The sequence below is a fragment of the Electrophorus electricus genome, chromosome 12 (assembly GCF_013358815.1).
Source record: "Electrophorus electricus isolate fEleEle1 chromosome 12, fEleEle1.pri, whole genome shotgun sequence".
Lineage (NCBI taxonomy): Eukaryota > Metazoa > Chordata > Actinopteri > Gymnotiformes > Gymnotidae > Electrophorus > Electrophorus electricus.
The window spans coordinates 6,523,772-6,536,797 of NC_049546.1; the positions used below are offsets into that span (position 1 = coordinate 6,523,772).

The 13,026-nt window shown below is 39.0% G+C and overlaps 1 long non-coding RNA gene across 1 annotated transcript in view; it reads left to right on the forward strand.

The window, feature by feature from the left end:
• LOC113573360 overlaps positions 1-11,056 on the forward strand; it is a 39,785-nt gene extending 28,729 nt beyond the window's left edge. Inside the window, exon 4 of the long non-coding RNA XR_003410200.2 lies at positions 9,856-11,056. This is a non-coding gene — a long non-coding RNA (uncharacterized LOC113573360). The remainder of the gene's footprint in view (positions 1-9,855) is intronic.
• The last annotated feature ends 1,970 nt before the right edge of the window (positions 11,057-13,026 follow it).

Below are 13,026 nucleotides of genomic sequence, written 5' to 3' on the forward strand. Positions count from 1 at the left end.
ATGTGATTCAGTGTTAATCTCTTAGAGGCTACAACGACATAGATCTTAGTTTTATATCTCAGGGCTTGATTTGCATTTTAATGGCTTGTGTCCGGACTGCGGCATCCCTCCAGCTATTCTGTTATGGCTACAGCTCACCAATTAATTATGCAGGATGGTTACACATCACCAAGGTGGGAGGGGCTCTTGTGCATTATTAGAAGAGATGTTATTGGATTGTATATCATTAATTGCATTCACAGTGCAAATTTACCAAACAGAAAACTATACCTACTTTATTTAGAGTGAGTGAGCATATGTAAAATAATTAAATCTTTTCTTTCACATTTCTTTCATGCTGCTCTATAGCTAAGGCTATTAACATGACAAAAAGCATGAGCTACACAGGGCATGCTTATTATGCCTTCTATTACACAAAGCTTGATTTCCTGTGGAGGTTTAAAGTGTCCTTTAATTTGTTAATACACTGTTTACTTATTCAGCAGTACAGATTATCAGAGTTAGATATTCAATCAGCATTAATGTGGATCAATTGAGCAAGTGAGAGCTGACTGAAATCTCAGCACTTTACTTAGTGGGTCCAGCACCAATCTGGATAAATCTATTCTCTTATGACCTACATGAGACATATCAGACTAAATTTAATTTGACAGGTCCTAAAAGCTAACTCCCTGTATTCTCTTGTGCTATATTCATAAATTAACTAGATTTCAATATGTGATTATGTGTTATAGACTCATATATCAGGGAAATTTAGAGTTATGGTTCAGGAAGACTCACTTAGCACACCTGATATGGGACTGAGCCCATGGATCAAAGTGAAGGATTATATTTAAGGAAAGGTCACCCTGTTTACAAATAATTCTTCTTGGTTGTTGCATGTAAAAAGCAAAATTACTATGCGAATTGCGGAGGGATGGGACAAGTGGACTGGGGCCTGTGGTCTGGGCCGGCCCTTAGAGTTTGTCAGGAATGGAAGAAGCGGCATCTGTTGGGGGCCACTGAAGGCAGCCGTGGCAGGCTTCGCTTTGTCCCAAGTGTAGAGATTGCTTTTTATCACCATGGAGGTGCAGGAGCAGCAGTGCAGCACCACGGCGTTCAGTATGCAACTCAGCCATCACACAGGAGCCTGCAGAGGCTTCCAGAGAAACACGAGCAGCACGGTCACGCTTGGCTGCCGTTGCCGTATCCCTTTCGCTTTTCTCTATCTTCCCATCTCCCCAGACTGAGGAAGATACAGAACAGCAGTGGAAAAGGGACAGCAGTCTTTTATCTGCGATGAACATACCAACACATTCCATGCTCATAGTGTATGTCTGTTTTCTAGGTGTCTTTAGCTGACCTCCTTGATCTCGACCCACTGCAAGAGCAAAACATTTTTTGTCATTCTCAATACCCTAGCATTCTTAACTCTGGTTTCAAAGAATCTGCCTTAAATGAAGGGGAATCCTAATTGCTTTCATATGGTGTCTAATAAATGCAAAGTAAAACACTGCATTTCAGAGGTACACTTTACTTGTCTCTCTGGGACGAATCAGACTTGATGATGAAGTCAGATAAAACAGGAGCCAATCTTATTTTTCATTGGTATGTTCCTTATTTCTATTTAACTTCTATTTTGTAATCACAGGCAAGGGACACTGGCTCTTCCAGTCAATGTTTACACTGGCTTCAGTTCCCTTTTTAGGTGTAGGATGCAGCTTTTGCCTTAGCAGTTAACACTGCGCCACTTCAGTGTAAACACCTTGCTGGCTGCTCATGGACATTTGATAAGTTGCATCCGGATGTGCTTTCTGACATTACATTGTTTTGTTAACAGTTGGCCGCTGATGAATGGAGAGGCTAAAAAAGCTCAAAATATGATAAAAGCACCATAAGCAACGCATACATCTTTTAAACTTATGATTTTCACTGTGGTCATAAAAGCTTGCACACGATATGCTTTTGGTTCTTCCAAAGGGATGAAATTGGTCTATCAACTTTGCTGAGAGGAGGCAGTAGATGTGAGCTTCTTTGCAAAGCTAAATATCTAAACCTGACCTTCAGGCGCCCCCAACCTGTAAATCCCCTTTCCTGTGCTTTCTACACTGGCTCAAAGCTAGTGCTCTGAGATGCAGACATACAACTTTCCAAAGGGGCCCGATGGCTTTACATGCTCTAGTTCACAGCTATTAAACCTCTGCTTTGGTTTTTGATTCGATATTGCAGTTCAGGAGTGACTCCTTGCTTGTATGTTCATTGTTTGTATCACAGCCCACGCTCCTGGCCAAATCCTCTTTAACACAGCAGGACCGCGATGGCAGAGTCACAGAGCATAAGTCACACGATAAATTAAGTTTGTGTATCTCTGCTGTTTTTTTTTTTTTTTGGGGGGGGGGGGGGGGGGTCCACCAATGATTTGTGCCATGTAGCGTAGACAGTGTTGAGCATGGTGGGTTGCCATGTTGTGGAATAAAGCATGAACAATGGAGGAGGACTACTGAGGCGTATGAAAGCAGAACATTTTTCTGTCAGATCTTTGCCATTTATCCCCTTTTCCCAGACAGCCGCACCACTTGCAAGAACAAAGCTTGTTCGCTGTCGTATTGCTACTGTTGTCTGAAACAAAGTGCTTCTGCGTTAGCAAATTACAGCATAGAACAAAATGACATATTATGTCAAAATAAGGAGTCAGTGAGACTGGTGTATTTTTCTAAGACATTTTAGTGCTGTGCTCCCAGCACAGGTAGTACCCAGTGAGAAGAAATTCAGACTATACAGTGCGTAATGCTCGTCTGAAGGGATGGAGAAGGGCATTGTGGAGTCTCACTGCTTTTGCTTATGATGGACTACATTGGTCATCCGACTTGAATGGAAGTCTTGTGCCTTTTCGCACTAAATGCACAACCATTTTGATGCAAACGGTATGTGTCAAGGAGGCACCAAGCCAGAAATTGAAAGATAAAGAAACAATAATTACAGTGACCTGGAATTTTAAGGTGGTATGGGGCAGATAACATTTGCAATTTCTTCAGTATTTTTCCTATCCACTGGCTTTAAAGATTCATCCATCACCGATCACTCTCCCCTCAATATGCACAGTTTCTTTACAGATAGAGAATCATCTAATCTCTCCTCCCAGGAGTAGAGGAAAATGTAATGATGTTTAATTGAATTCGATTTGCCTGCTTTTTCTTTTTTCACACAATATAAGCTTCTACTTCTTTACACAACAAATGCATCCACAAGATAAATGAAACAATCTAAATGTTTATAAATGGAGTCCATTTGAATATGGAAAATATGTAATAAGATGCTGTCTAATAAGACATATGCTGGTGGCTCATACCCTGATTCATTTATCCTGACTTCACCACCACAGTGTGAAATAATTTGTTTTTTGCTTTTACTCACACCGACACACTCCTACATAGCCTACATGTGGACAATGACTTTTTTGTTTGTTTGTTTTGAAAAAAAAAGCAGCTTGATACCCCCATCGTGTATTGATTTAATCGTGCATTGCACTCGCTCGACAGAGCCTCTAGCCTATCACCTCACACGACATTGTTTCTCCATTCTTCTGGTGTTTGCCCTTGAGTCATAAATGAGCTCTGCAGTCTGTGTGTCAGTGCATGGTTACCGACACTCTCTCCAGCTGTTGTCAGTGCAGTTGCTTAACTGTTTTGCAGCCAATAGAAACCCAGTATCCTGCCTGCAGAGCAATGTAAAAGTCACTGTAAAAACCTAATAAAAACCTAATAAATTACAATAGCACATTCACCTATAAAATCTAAGTAACTTAATGACAATAGATGCAGCTTGGTGGCTAATGAGCTCTACCATCACTCGTTCATCTAGAACTTGGGTGACCCTGGGCTTGTTCTGTACATATGAGAAACTTAAGGAGGGGATGACCAGGAGCCATCTGTAAGGCAATTTTTCTGGGCCACGTAGAGGCGTAAAGCAGAGCAGAGCAGAGCCCACTAAAGAGGTTTATGGGAAATGGAGTGAGAGACATTGGGGATATACAGTTTAACACTCAGCAAAATGTAATTTTGCATTTCCTATACAGATTCCTGTCAGTACTGCCTGACCCCATGTCAACTTAGACTTCTAACAGCATGGGTTGGCTTCTAAACTATTTGCAAAGCCTGCCATTTGATATGAAAGCTTAGGCAAACAATATTGTTGACATAGATCTTCCTCTGTTTGAGGGTGTAAGTGACCATAAAACTGCATACTGTAGACATTTCACATAGTCCTAGCTAACCCAAGAGCTCTGTTGTGTTTGATGTTGATGTGATCTAAATGTGTGCATAAAGGAAGGAATTCCTCTGTGACTTACCTTCACTGATGCTCCAACGAATTTACCTCAAATTTTGGTTTGTCTACATACCCGTTATCTCAGCATCAGAGCAGAGACACATACGTTCACATGTGCGCGCACACACACACACACACACACACACACACACACACACACACGTGCGCACATACACTCATAGAATTTTCAAGATGACATTTGATGGTGAATGATAATTACTGAATGGTGGTTAAGAAAAACCTAAATCTAATTGTCTTCCATCTTGAAATAGCTGCCAATTTCAAGTGCAACTTATAGCTATGTCCAGGGCAAACAGAAAGGGAAAATAATTCCAGGACAAACATATTTACACAGAAAAAATAATTAAAAAGCAAGATGAGTGTAGTTACAGCTCACTGAATTTAACGAGTGTTTATTCCATCTAATGGAATTGAGTATGTGAAACGAATGCTGAACATTTTTGTAAATAAACAAACCACATATATGTCTATAACTAGACTGTCAGAAAATTATTTAAATGTTAGAAAGACAACCACAATGGCATTAACCTTTTTCAAGATATCAATGCTCTAAGACTTTTAAACATTCTAGTAGATACCATTAACTTGCACATTAATATGTCTGTACACCACCTAGACATAAATTAACAGCAGGCCAGGCCTTAAGCATTTAATTTCAGGCAGTGAATTCGTCAATAACCCTATTTTTTCAGAGGTTATTTGTGGCATGCATATACAAACTTGCACTTGAGAACCTTTTTAATTTCACACGCCATTTCCGATCAAGGATGGCATAAATTCCTGGATCTGTGTCCAATGTGCTTTCTGAATACTTGCAAATGTCCAACTCTGTCTGGCTGTATTCTTTTACCTGCCTACTCAGTAGCATAAATACCAGGGCAATACAAACTGAATTTTAACCGGACAGTCAAAAACTAGAGAATTAGAGCCATTGAGCTACATTCACTATCAGCATAGAGGTCAGTGCTTTAACATATATCCATGGGTCCATAATTGTGCTCTCTCATTCTTTTTCATTGTCTTGCCAACTGTGTAATTTACACAGTATCTGTGAGTGCTCTAATTTATTACAAATGCGAATCGTCCTTCAAGAACAGAGGTGACAGAGTCTTCTCATAGTAATAAGGAATTAAATATTATTAGGATAAAAATGACACCCAAGTCTCCCTGCTCCATTATTCTCCACTGTACTGAACATAATAGTGATCAGCATAATCATACAAATTTTATAGCACATATTTAACTGTACCTGGATAGCCATGACAACAGCAAAAACAATCCAATATGAATATGCTTTTGGCTACATTGTTAATAACTTAACAAAGCCATCAATTTTTATTAAACTATGCTTTACAAAAAATATAAAAGCAATTGTTGCAAATCAACAGTGTTCATGTTTACGTGGTAATCCTGAAGAAATCAGTGACCTCTATATACTCATTGTTCTAGAATTATGTATGTATATTTATATATAAATGAATATGTAATTAATTATATAAAACATTTTATATATATATATATATATATATATATATATATATATATATATATATATATATATATATATATATATATATATATACAATTCTAGAACAGCGAGTAGAGGTCACTGATTTCTTCAAGATTATTGCTTAAACATTGAGACTATTTTGACTTTTGACTTTGACAACAATTGCTTTTAGATTTTTTTTTAAATATAAGTGTTTTTCCAGCTCCTATTTCACACTTTGTTGACAGCATATGGATTGAATAAAGACTTAGTCTCCCAGTTCTCATTAATCCTATCTTAAGATAACTGGGTATTTATTTATTTGGCATGGGAGAGCAGGCTCATCAGTATCTAATCTAAAGTGAAACGGAGATCAGTGACACAAGCTAGTGGGTATAATCAGAACATTAGCGAGCTGCAAGTTGGGATCTCTGGTGCTCAGAGTCATCAGTCAGAGAGCCCCAGAGGAGCGACAGTGATGTATGCTTCTGTTATCCTTCCCCATCTTTCCTGGCCTTTTAGTCAGCAAGAGGTGGACTCAAATAACAAATCTGTTTGTGTTCCATTAAAAAAAGCTACAGGTGCCTGTTATCTTATGATTGAAATGATCTCCAAATTAGACTAATAGTGAACATGTTTCCCAGGCAACAACTTTTAAGCCTGTCTATTTACTATATTCTATTTTTCAGTGATAATTTTAAATGAAGAGCATGTTAAATAAGATCAAATTCATTTATCACAATTATTAAGTATGTCATGTTGCAGTTGCTTTTTCCTAAACTGTATTCTTTTGTGTCCAATTATTTGCTAATCACCACTCATCTTGCCTCCTTAATGCATAGCAGCTGCTCCACTGGAGTGTCCAATAGTTAAGTCTATCTCACAAAGTGTAATCTTTTAATCATGTTATTTGTCCAAAGAACAGTAAAGTACGTAGCATTACTAATCCTTTAGGCTTAAGCTTTCTTTTCAGAGCCTCACTCTGACAGGATGATCCAATGTGACCATCACGTGCAAAAGCAATGGGATGTAATAAGATGGCATGCGGCCACGTTTGGTGAAGACCGAGCTGTCAAGACCGGCAGGCTGAGGGGATGGGAAATGATATGTTTGTGAACACTTCACCACACAATTCACTTCCGTTTCCTCACCATCTTCTTCTTGTTCATCTTCTTCTGCTGCCATGGCTCCAGGACTACCAAGGATCCTGTGATGATTAATTTCTCCTCTCAAAAGTGCAAACTCCTAACATCTACAAGGGAACAGTCCTCAGATGGCATCAATCAATCTTGAAGTTATCCAGATTAAAAAAAAGTTTAAATGTTTCCAATACTCTCTTCACTTTTTGTAATATCAAGGCTGCTCAGCTCTTCCTATCTGTGAAACTGGTGATTATGTAGGCATTAAATATTTAGCATGGGAATGCACTATGGAAAAGATGCACAGTTTATGTCAGCATCATCTTTCATCTTTTGATTCCCTGCTTTGTTGTGACATCAGCACATAAGCTGTCGGTGATATGATAGCTATTTGGAGTCAATATACAATATGATGCAAGCAACATCCAACTGGGCAATATCTTTTACTTTGAGAAAGTGACAGTAGTACAGTTACTTTATGATAAGATATCTTACATTTTAACATTTACCTCATTCAAATCATTAACCATTAAGCATAATGCTGTAATGTAGCCACATTAAATAATTCATGAACATAAAGCAGGTAAATTGGAATAGAGCGAATAGAGTTGGTGCAACAGGATCTGAGTTTCAGCTTCATTTCAATGCAACACCACTTCTTAAGAGGTTTGAGTCTTTGTTAGTAATGAAGTTTTCATAAGCATGGGTTCTCATTTTCCTGGTAATTGTAAAGAAGTCACAAGGAAGGCTTTAGAATAAAATACTTCTAAGGTTATTCTTCTTGACAAAAATCTAATAATTACTTTGAGTTGTAGTTTATGCTGTGGCAATTAATTGTGCGGTCATGTGGACAATAACTGTTTTGGTTAAAAGACAACAGTTAAGATAGGTTAGTAGACTATAAAAAGAATTCTATTATTTCCTAAGGCTTAAAGAACATATGAATATGACTATATGGACAGTTTCTTCTAATTGCTCATTTAGTTACATAAAACAACAAAATAGAGAAAACAGGGAACATCAGTGGTAACTTTTCAGCTAACTCTAGATTGTATCTGGGAAATAACTTCCCTCATTCTCTTGTCAGCCTGTCATTGCTTCCAGGCCGCACAGCTTGATTCAAAAGCAGGGTCCTCCTTTTCCACTTCAATTTAGTTTCATCACTAACAGGCTCATTCTCACAATACTGCTGCTGTAAATTTCCATCTTCAATCTCCTCCATTTGCCAGTATATGGAAATAAGGAGCACATGGAACATTAAGTGTTGCTGTGCTCAGCTGAACGGCCATTCTCCCAACATGCAGGCCAGTGGGAGAACTGCGTAATCATTCCCTCCCCGAAGATGACTCTCGCAGCATGCCACAGTTATTACACCTCACCCACCTTGCCTGCATGCCTCCTTTTATTCATCCGAGGTCACTACAAAACTCTGCGGTTTAATGTCATGACTTATGCCTTGCAGAGATGGGTTGTTACAGAACACCTTATGTTATTGCAGTAGCTGTGAATGGGAAGACCTCAGCAGTGGCTGGCACAGTGGGGTTTGTGCAGTGAGAGGAATATCTGAAGAGAGGAGCATTGCTCACAAGCAATTAAGCTGCTTTCAGCATACCTTCAGCACAGCCTACCTTAATATGGCCCTTCTCCCCAGACAGCACTCTGGTGGCATTAAGGTTTTTGTCTAGGATAAGCAGAGATAAGCTATCAGAGGCATTCTGTTTTTCATCCAAACTTGGCCATAAAACTGAATTAGGTGTCCATTTTCAAGTCACTGAACTATAATTGGATGTCTACAAAATATAGTTTATAAAGCAGCATCTGTCTCTGTGTACATTTAACAGTCCTGATGATATACAAAGAAACTCTAGTTCTGATTTTTAGCAAATAACCTGTTGTTCAGAGTTGCAAACTATAAATGAGACAGCTAAGTCTTTGGAATAATATAAAACAATATAAAATTAATAACAACCAATAAATATTGTTATAGAGATTTCTTGAATTTGCTGTGGCATAGATTTCAGAATAATCTGATGATGTAATAGTAAAGCACATAAATCAGTCAAAAACAATAAAGGATTACTTAATTTTTTTTTTTTTTATAATTAATTGCACTATGATGATCAAGGTCATCATAAAGTGAATCAATTTACTAATTAACATCAAAATCCCACAGCACTCTCTGATCCAATAAAGCCCAAAGCTAATTTCAAACCATTTCAAAGTCTGTCCAAACTGAATTAATTACTCGAGCTTTGGGGCCCTATCTTTGTGGCTGCACAAAGAGTGCAACACATTTCCATTTTCATTACCTTGGAATGTATGATTTGCTAATTTGGTGTCCTACACACCTGCATTTCACCAGGGTGGGAGGGTTGGGACAGTTACATACATTGGCACATCTCAAGGTGCCGTAATTTTCCTGAAACTGAATTGTGAGAACACCAAGAACCACATCTAAAATAGAATCAGATTGACAATTTGGCAATTCAACCAGCAATTACCAACAAAAACAACGCTGGAAATGTCAGTAAGCCACAGAATCATATCCTTGATAAACATTAGCAGAAGATGAATATTATTACTAACAGCTATAAAACTGGCATCCTTTAGGATATAGTTAGTAGTCTATATAATTGTAAACTTCACACTAAGATATAACCAGTTGCAACCTTTTCTGATATTTACAAGGATAGGGTAAGGGAGGGGTAAACTTCACACTACTAAAACTTTATGGCCTGTAGCATTTTCAGAGCCGCATGAAGTAGTATAGGAAATGTACTATTCTCACTATTCTTTTTAGTGCAGTTGTTTATATTGTATAAGACATTATAGTTGACTGAGAAGATACTAATTAATCACCACATACTAATTAATCCCTATGTTATTTATATACTATCATAGAACAGAATCACAGGAGAGCTGAGGGACTCCACGGGGACTGTGGCACAGGCAGTTTGGAGGAGCTGGCTGGGTCCCTGGCTAGCAAGGATATAGCCTGTGTTCCTCATCTTCTGTGGAAAGGCCAGGAGTACTGGGTGGGTCTGCCAAAAGCCCAGGAGGTGGACTGCCTCTGGGGCTCTCCTTTGGCAGCTGGCGATAGAAGGACCATAGTCCGGAGTAGCACGTCTGGATCCGGGGCGGACGTGCCCCTCTGCATGTCCAGTAGGGCCAAGGACACGCCCCTAGCGCCTATGCTTTCAGTGGATGCTGTGTCAAGGCGCCTTTTTGCATGTATCTACAGGCGCATCTGTTTGTTGTTGTGTGCTTCCACGGTGCTTGTGGGTGCAATGTTATATGTGCAGGCTGGGTCCCTCCGAGGAGGTTGCTGACACCGCCAGCCATGGCCTTGACTTCGGAGCAGTGGACCCACCCACAAACCGTACCAGACTACCCTGGGAGAGGCATGGACTCTGCCTTTCCCCCTCGAGTGGAGAGACATCCCTTGTTGGTGGTTCCGAGCCTGCCATGTGTTGGGTGGGCACCAGGCATTGCCATGCTGTGTCTGTGTATGTGTGCATGGTGTGCTGGGGTTCACTGTCCCAGAGTTGGACGTGTCAGGAGCCATGCCCCTTGTGAGGGGGTACTGTCACAGAACGCTCCACTTGTCCCTGGTCACGTGGTACACCCTGCCACATGCAGTAGGAGTCACATCGTCTCATTTATAACCACGCCCTCCTTGGTAGCACACACCTGCACATGGTTTAATGTTATGTGTGTCCATAAGTATTTAAACCCCTTTTGGTGTGTGCATCAGTGTTGGTCATTGTTCATATTCCCTATGTTAATTTTCACATTTTTCAAGCTAGTTATATGTGTATTCATGTTCACTGTTTACATTATATGTGAGTGCCTTTGTCTTTATCGTATATTAACAAATGTCTGTCTCTGTCGAGGGAGTCTGTACGTCCTGCTCCTTGCCCTGCGGCACTTGGGCTGTTACTTATACCGGTTCATCAAATAGTGCCCACAGATGCAAATGCATTTATATGAGTAATGGATATGCTGTCATGTCCTTGCGATGCATAGCAGTGATGTGTCATGCTTATGATTAACTGAGGGAATTACATTTTCTCATTTGTGATTTGGCATAATGGAGCGCTAATTAATAAACCTGTTAAGACTGCAGTCATTAAATTCTAAATATATGTGTTCTTTCTAAGCAACCTCCAAGCCCAAATCATTAAAACAATGAACACGACACTGAAAGCCAAAAAGCTCTAAGGGTGTTCAAACATCAAAGCACTCAGTTGAGATCAGTGAATGAAGTATTATTTCTCGTGCCATTTAAAGTCCATATAGAATGGCCTTTTACTTTTAATTACCCTATTTGTATATCTTAGGCAGCAAGGCACACATGTCTTAGAAAGACCAATTCATGCCAATTACTTAATGGACTGGGACTCTGTGACCTCAATTCATTTGCATTCTTTGCTGTTGTGCACATCTAGGAAAATGTGTGTCCTGAGACATAGAAAGTTACTCACTTATGTTTTAAGGCCATTAAGTCTTAATGTTATTTTAAAATGCATATGATTAACTGCATAATCTTATAATGCATCAGATAAATGCACAAAAGCAAACAAGAAATTTAAAACAAATAATGTGCAAGTATAAAAGTGAACTGAGGCCAATCTCACATGCATAAGGATATATAGTAACTCTACATACATTGCTTAATGAAGTAGCAGAGACAGACACTATAAAGAACCCCTGGAAACTACATGCAAACTATTAAATCATTAGCATCAGCACAATAATCAAGTTAACAATGTCATACATCGATTCTGATGATATACTGTACCATATAATTCAGAAAAAGATATAGTACATTAATAGAGCTGTCATCTGAGCTATTAAATGTGATCAAAATTAAAAATAACATTTCTAAACGATTTTCTATTTATTTCTAGATGCATGTGATGACCAAACAATTATTTTGGGATAATGAAATAGTTCTACCTAACTCAACAAGACAAACTGATATTGGAATGACATAAAAAAAAAATACTGCTGCAACTTTAATGGATCTTCCATTATATGTTGATGTAGTATTGGTAATTGGTAGTATTGTAATAAGATACAACTGAATGTATCTGTTTCTTGTTGCACATCCTTGGGGATTCATCACTGAGCAGAGACACTGAATATGTGTAATGTTGGTCTGCTACAGGGGCATATTCACAAAAGAACACTGAACTTTGTTCATTTCCAGAACAGCAACCTCCTTTCATACTGGCAACAACACTGTCCCTGGCAACGCACCATCAAATGGGAGGATCTAACAGAAGTGAGTGCGACATGGATGGCACAGCAGGCGCGAGAGGCGAGGTTTCAGGGAGGTAACCTTTATTGTCTGTGACAATAAGAAGAGCCAAAAAAAAAAGGAAAAGTAAGCACAAGGAGAAGTCAGCGTTTCAGTGGCACTCAGTAATCGCGCCGTAGTCCACTAATGTGCAACACTAACGTCAGGTACCTGTGGGCTTAAATAAAAGGGGAAAACAAGGAGCAGCTGCCTTAGGTTAATAATCAGGTGATTGCGCGCGGGGCAGGTGTGTAGTGCGGTCCTGAGCAGGAGTGGGCGTGTCCTGTTGGACGACCAGCCTACCGTGACAGTGAGATTTTGGCTGGGGTTTTCTGTGTTTATTATCCCTCTGCACAAAACTACTCTTTGATTAGAGAAACAAAATTTTTAAAGTACCTAAAAACAGCAATCTTTTAAAAATGCAAAAGCTGTTTTTCTCATTATTTGTTCATCACAGTTAATTTTTACATACCAATGATACTGATATTACAAGTAAAATAACACTAGCTTTTAAGTTAACCTAATTTTTCCAGCTGATACAGAGAGCGTTATGAGGTATCTGTTTACATGGGGAAAAAAATCAACATTAGGTCTAAGAATCTGTTAAATTTAAAATATGGTTAATGTCCTGTGCTGAGGTCATTCAATCATTGTGTCAATAAAATTACTGATAATTAACTACATCAGGTAGACTTATCCTGTATGATCACCAGTTGTGTATGTGGAGGAAATTAGAAAATAAAAAAAAGATTGATGATTAACCCTGACTA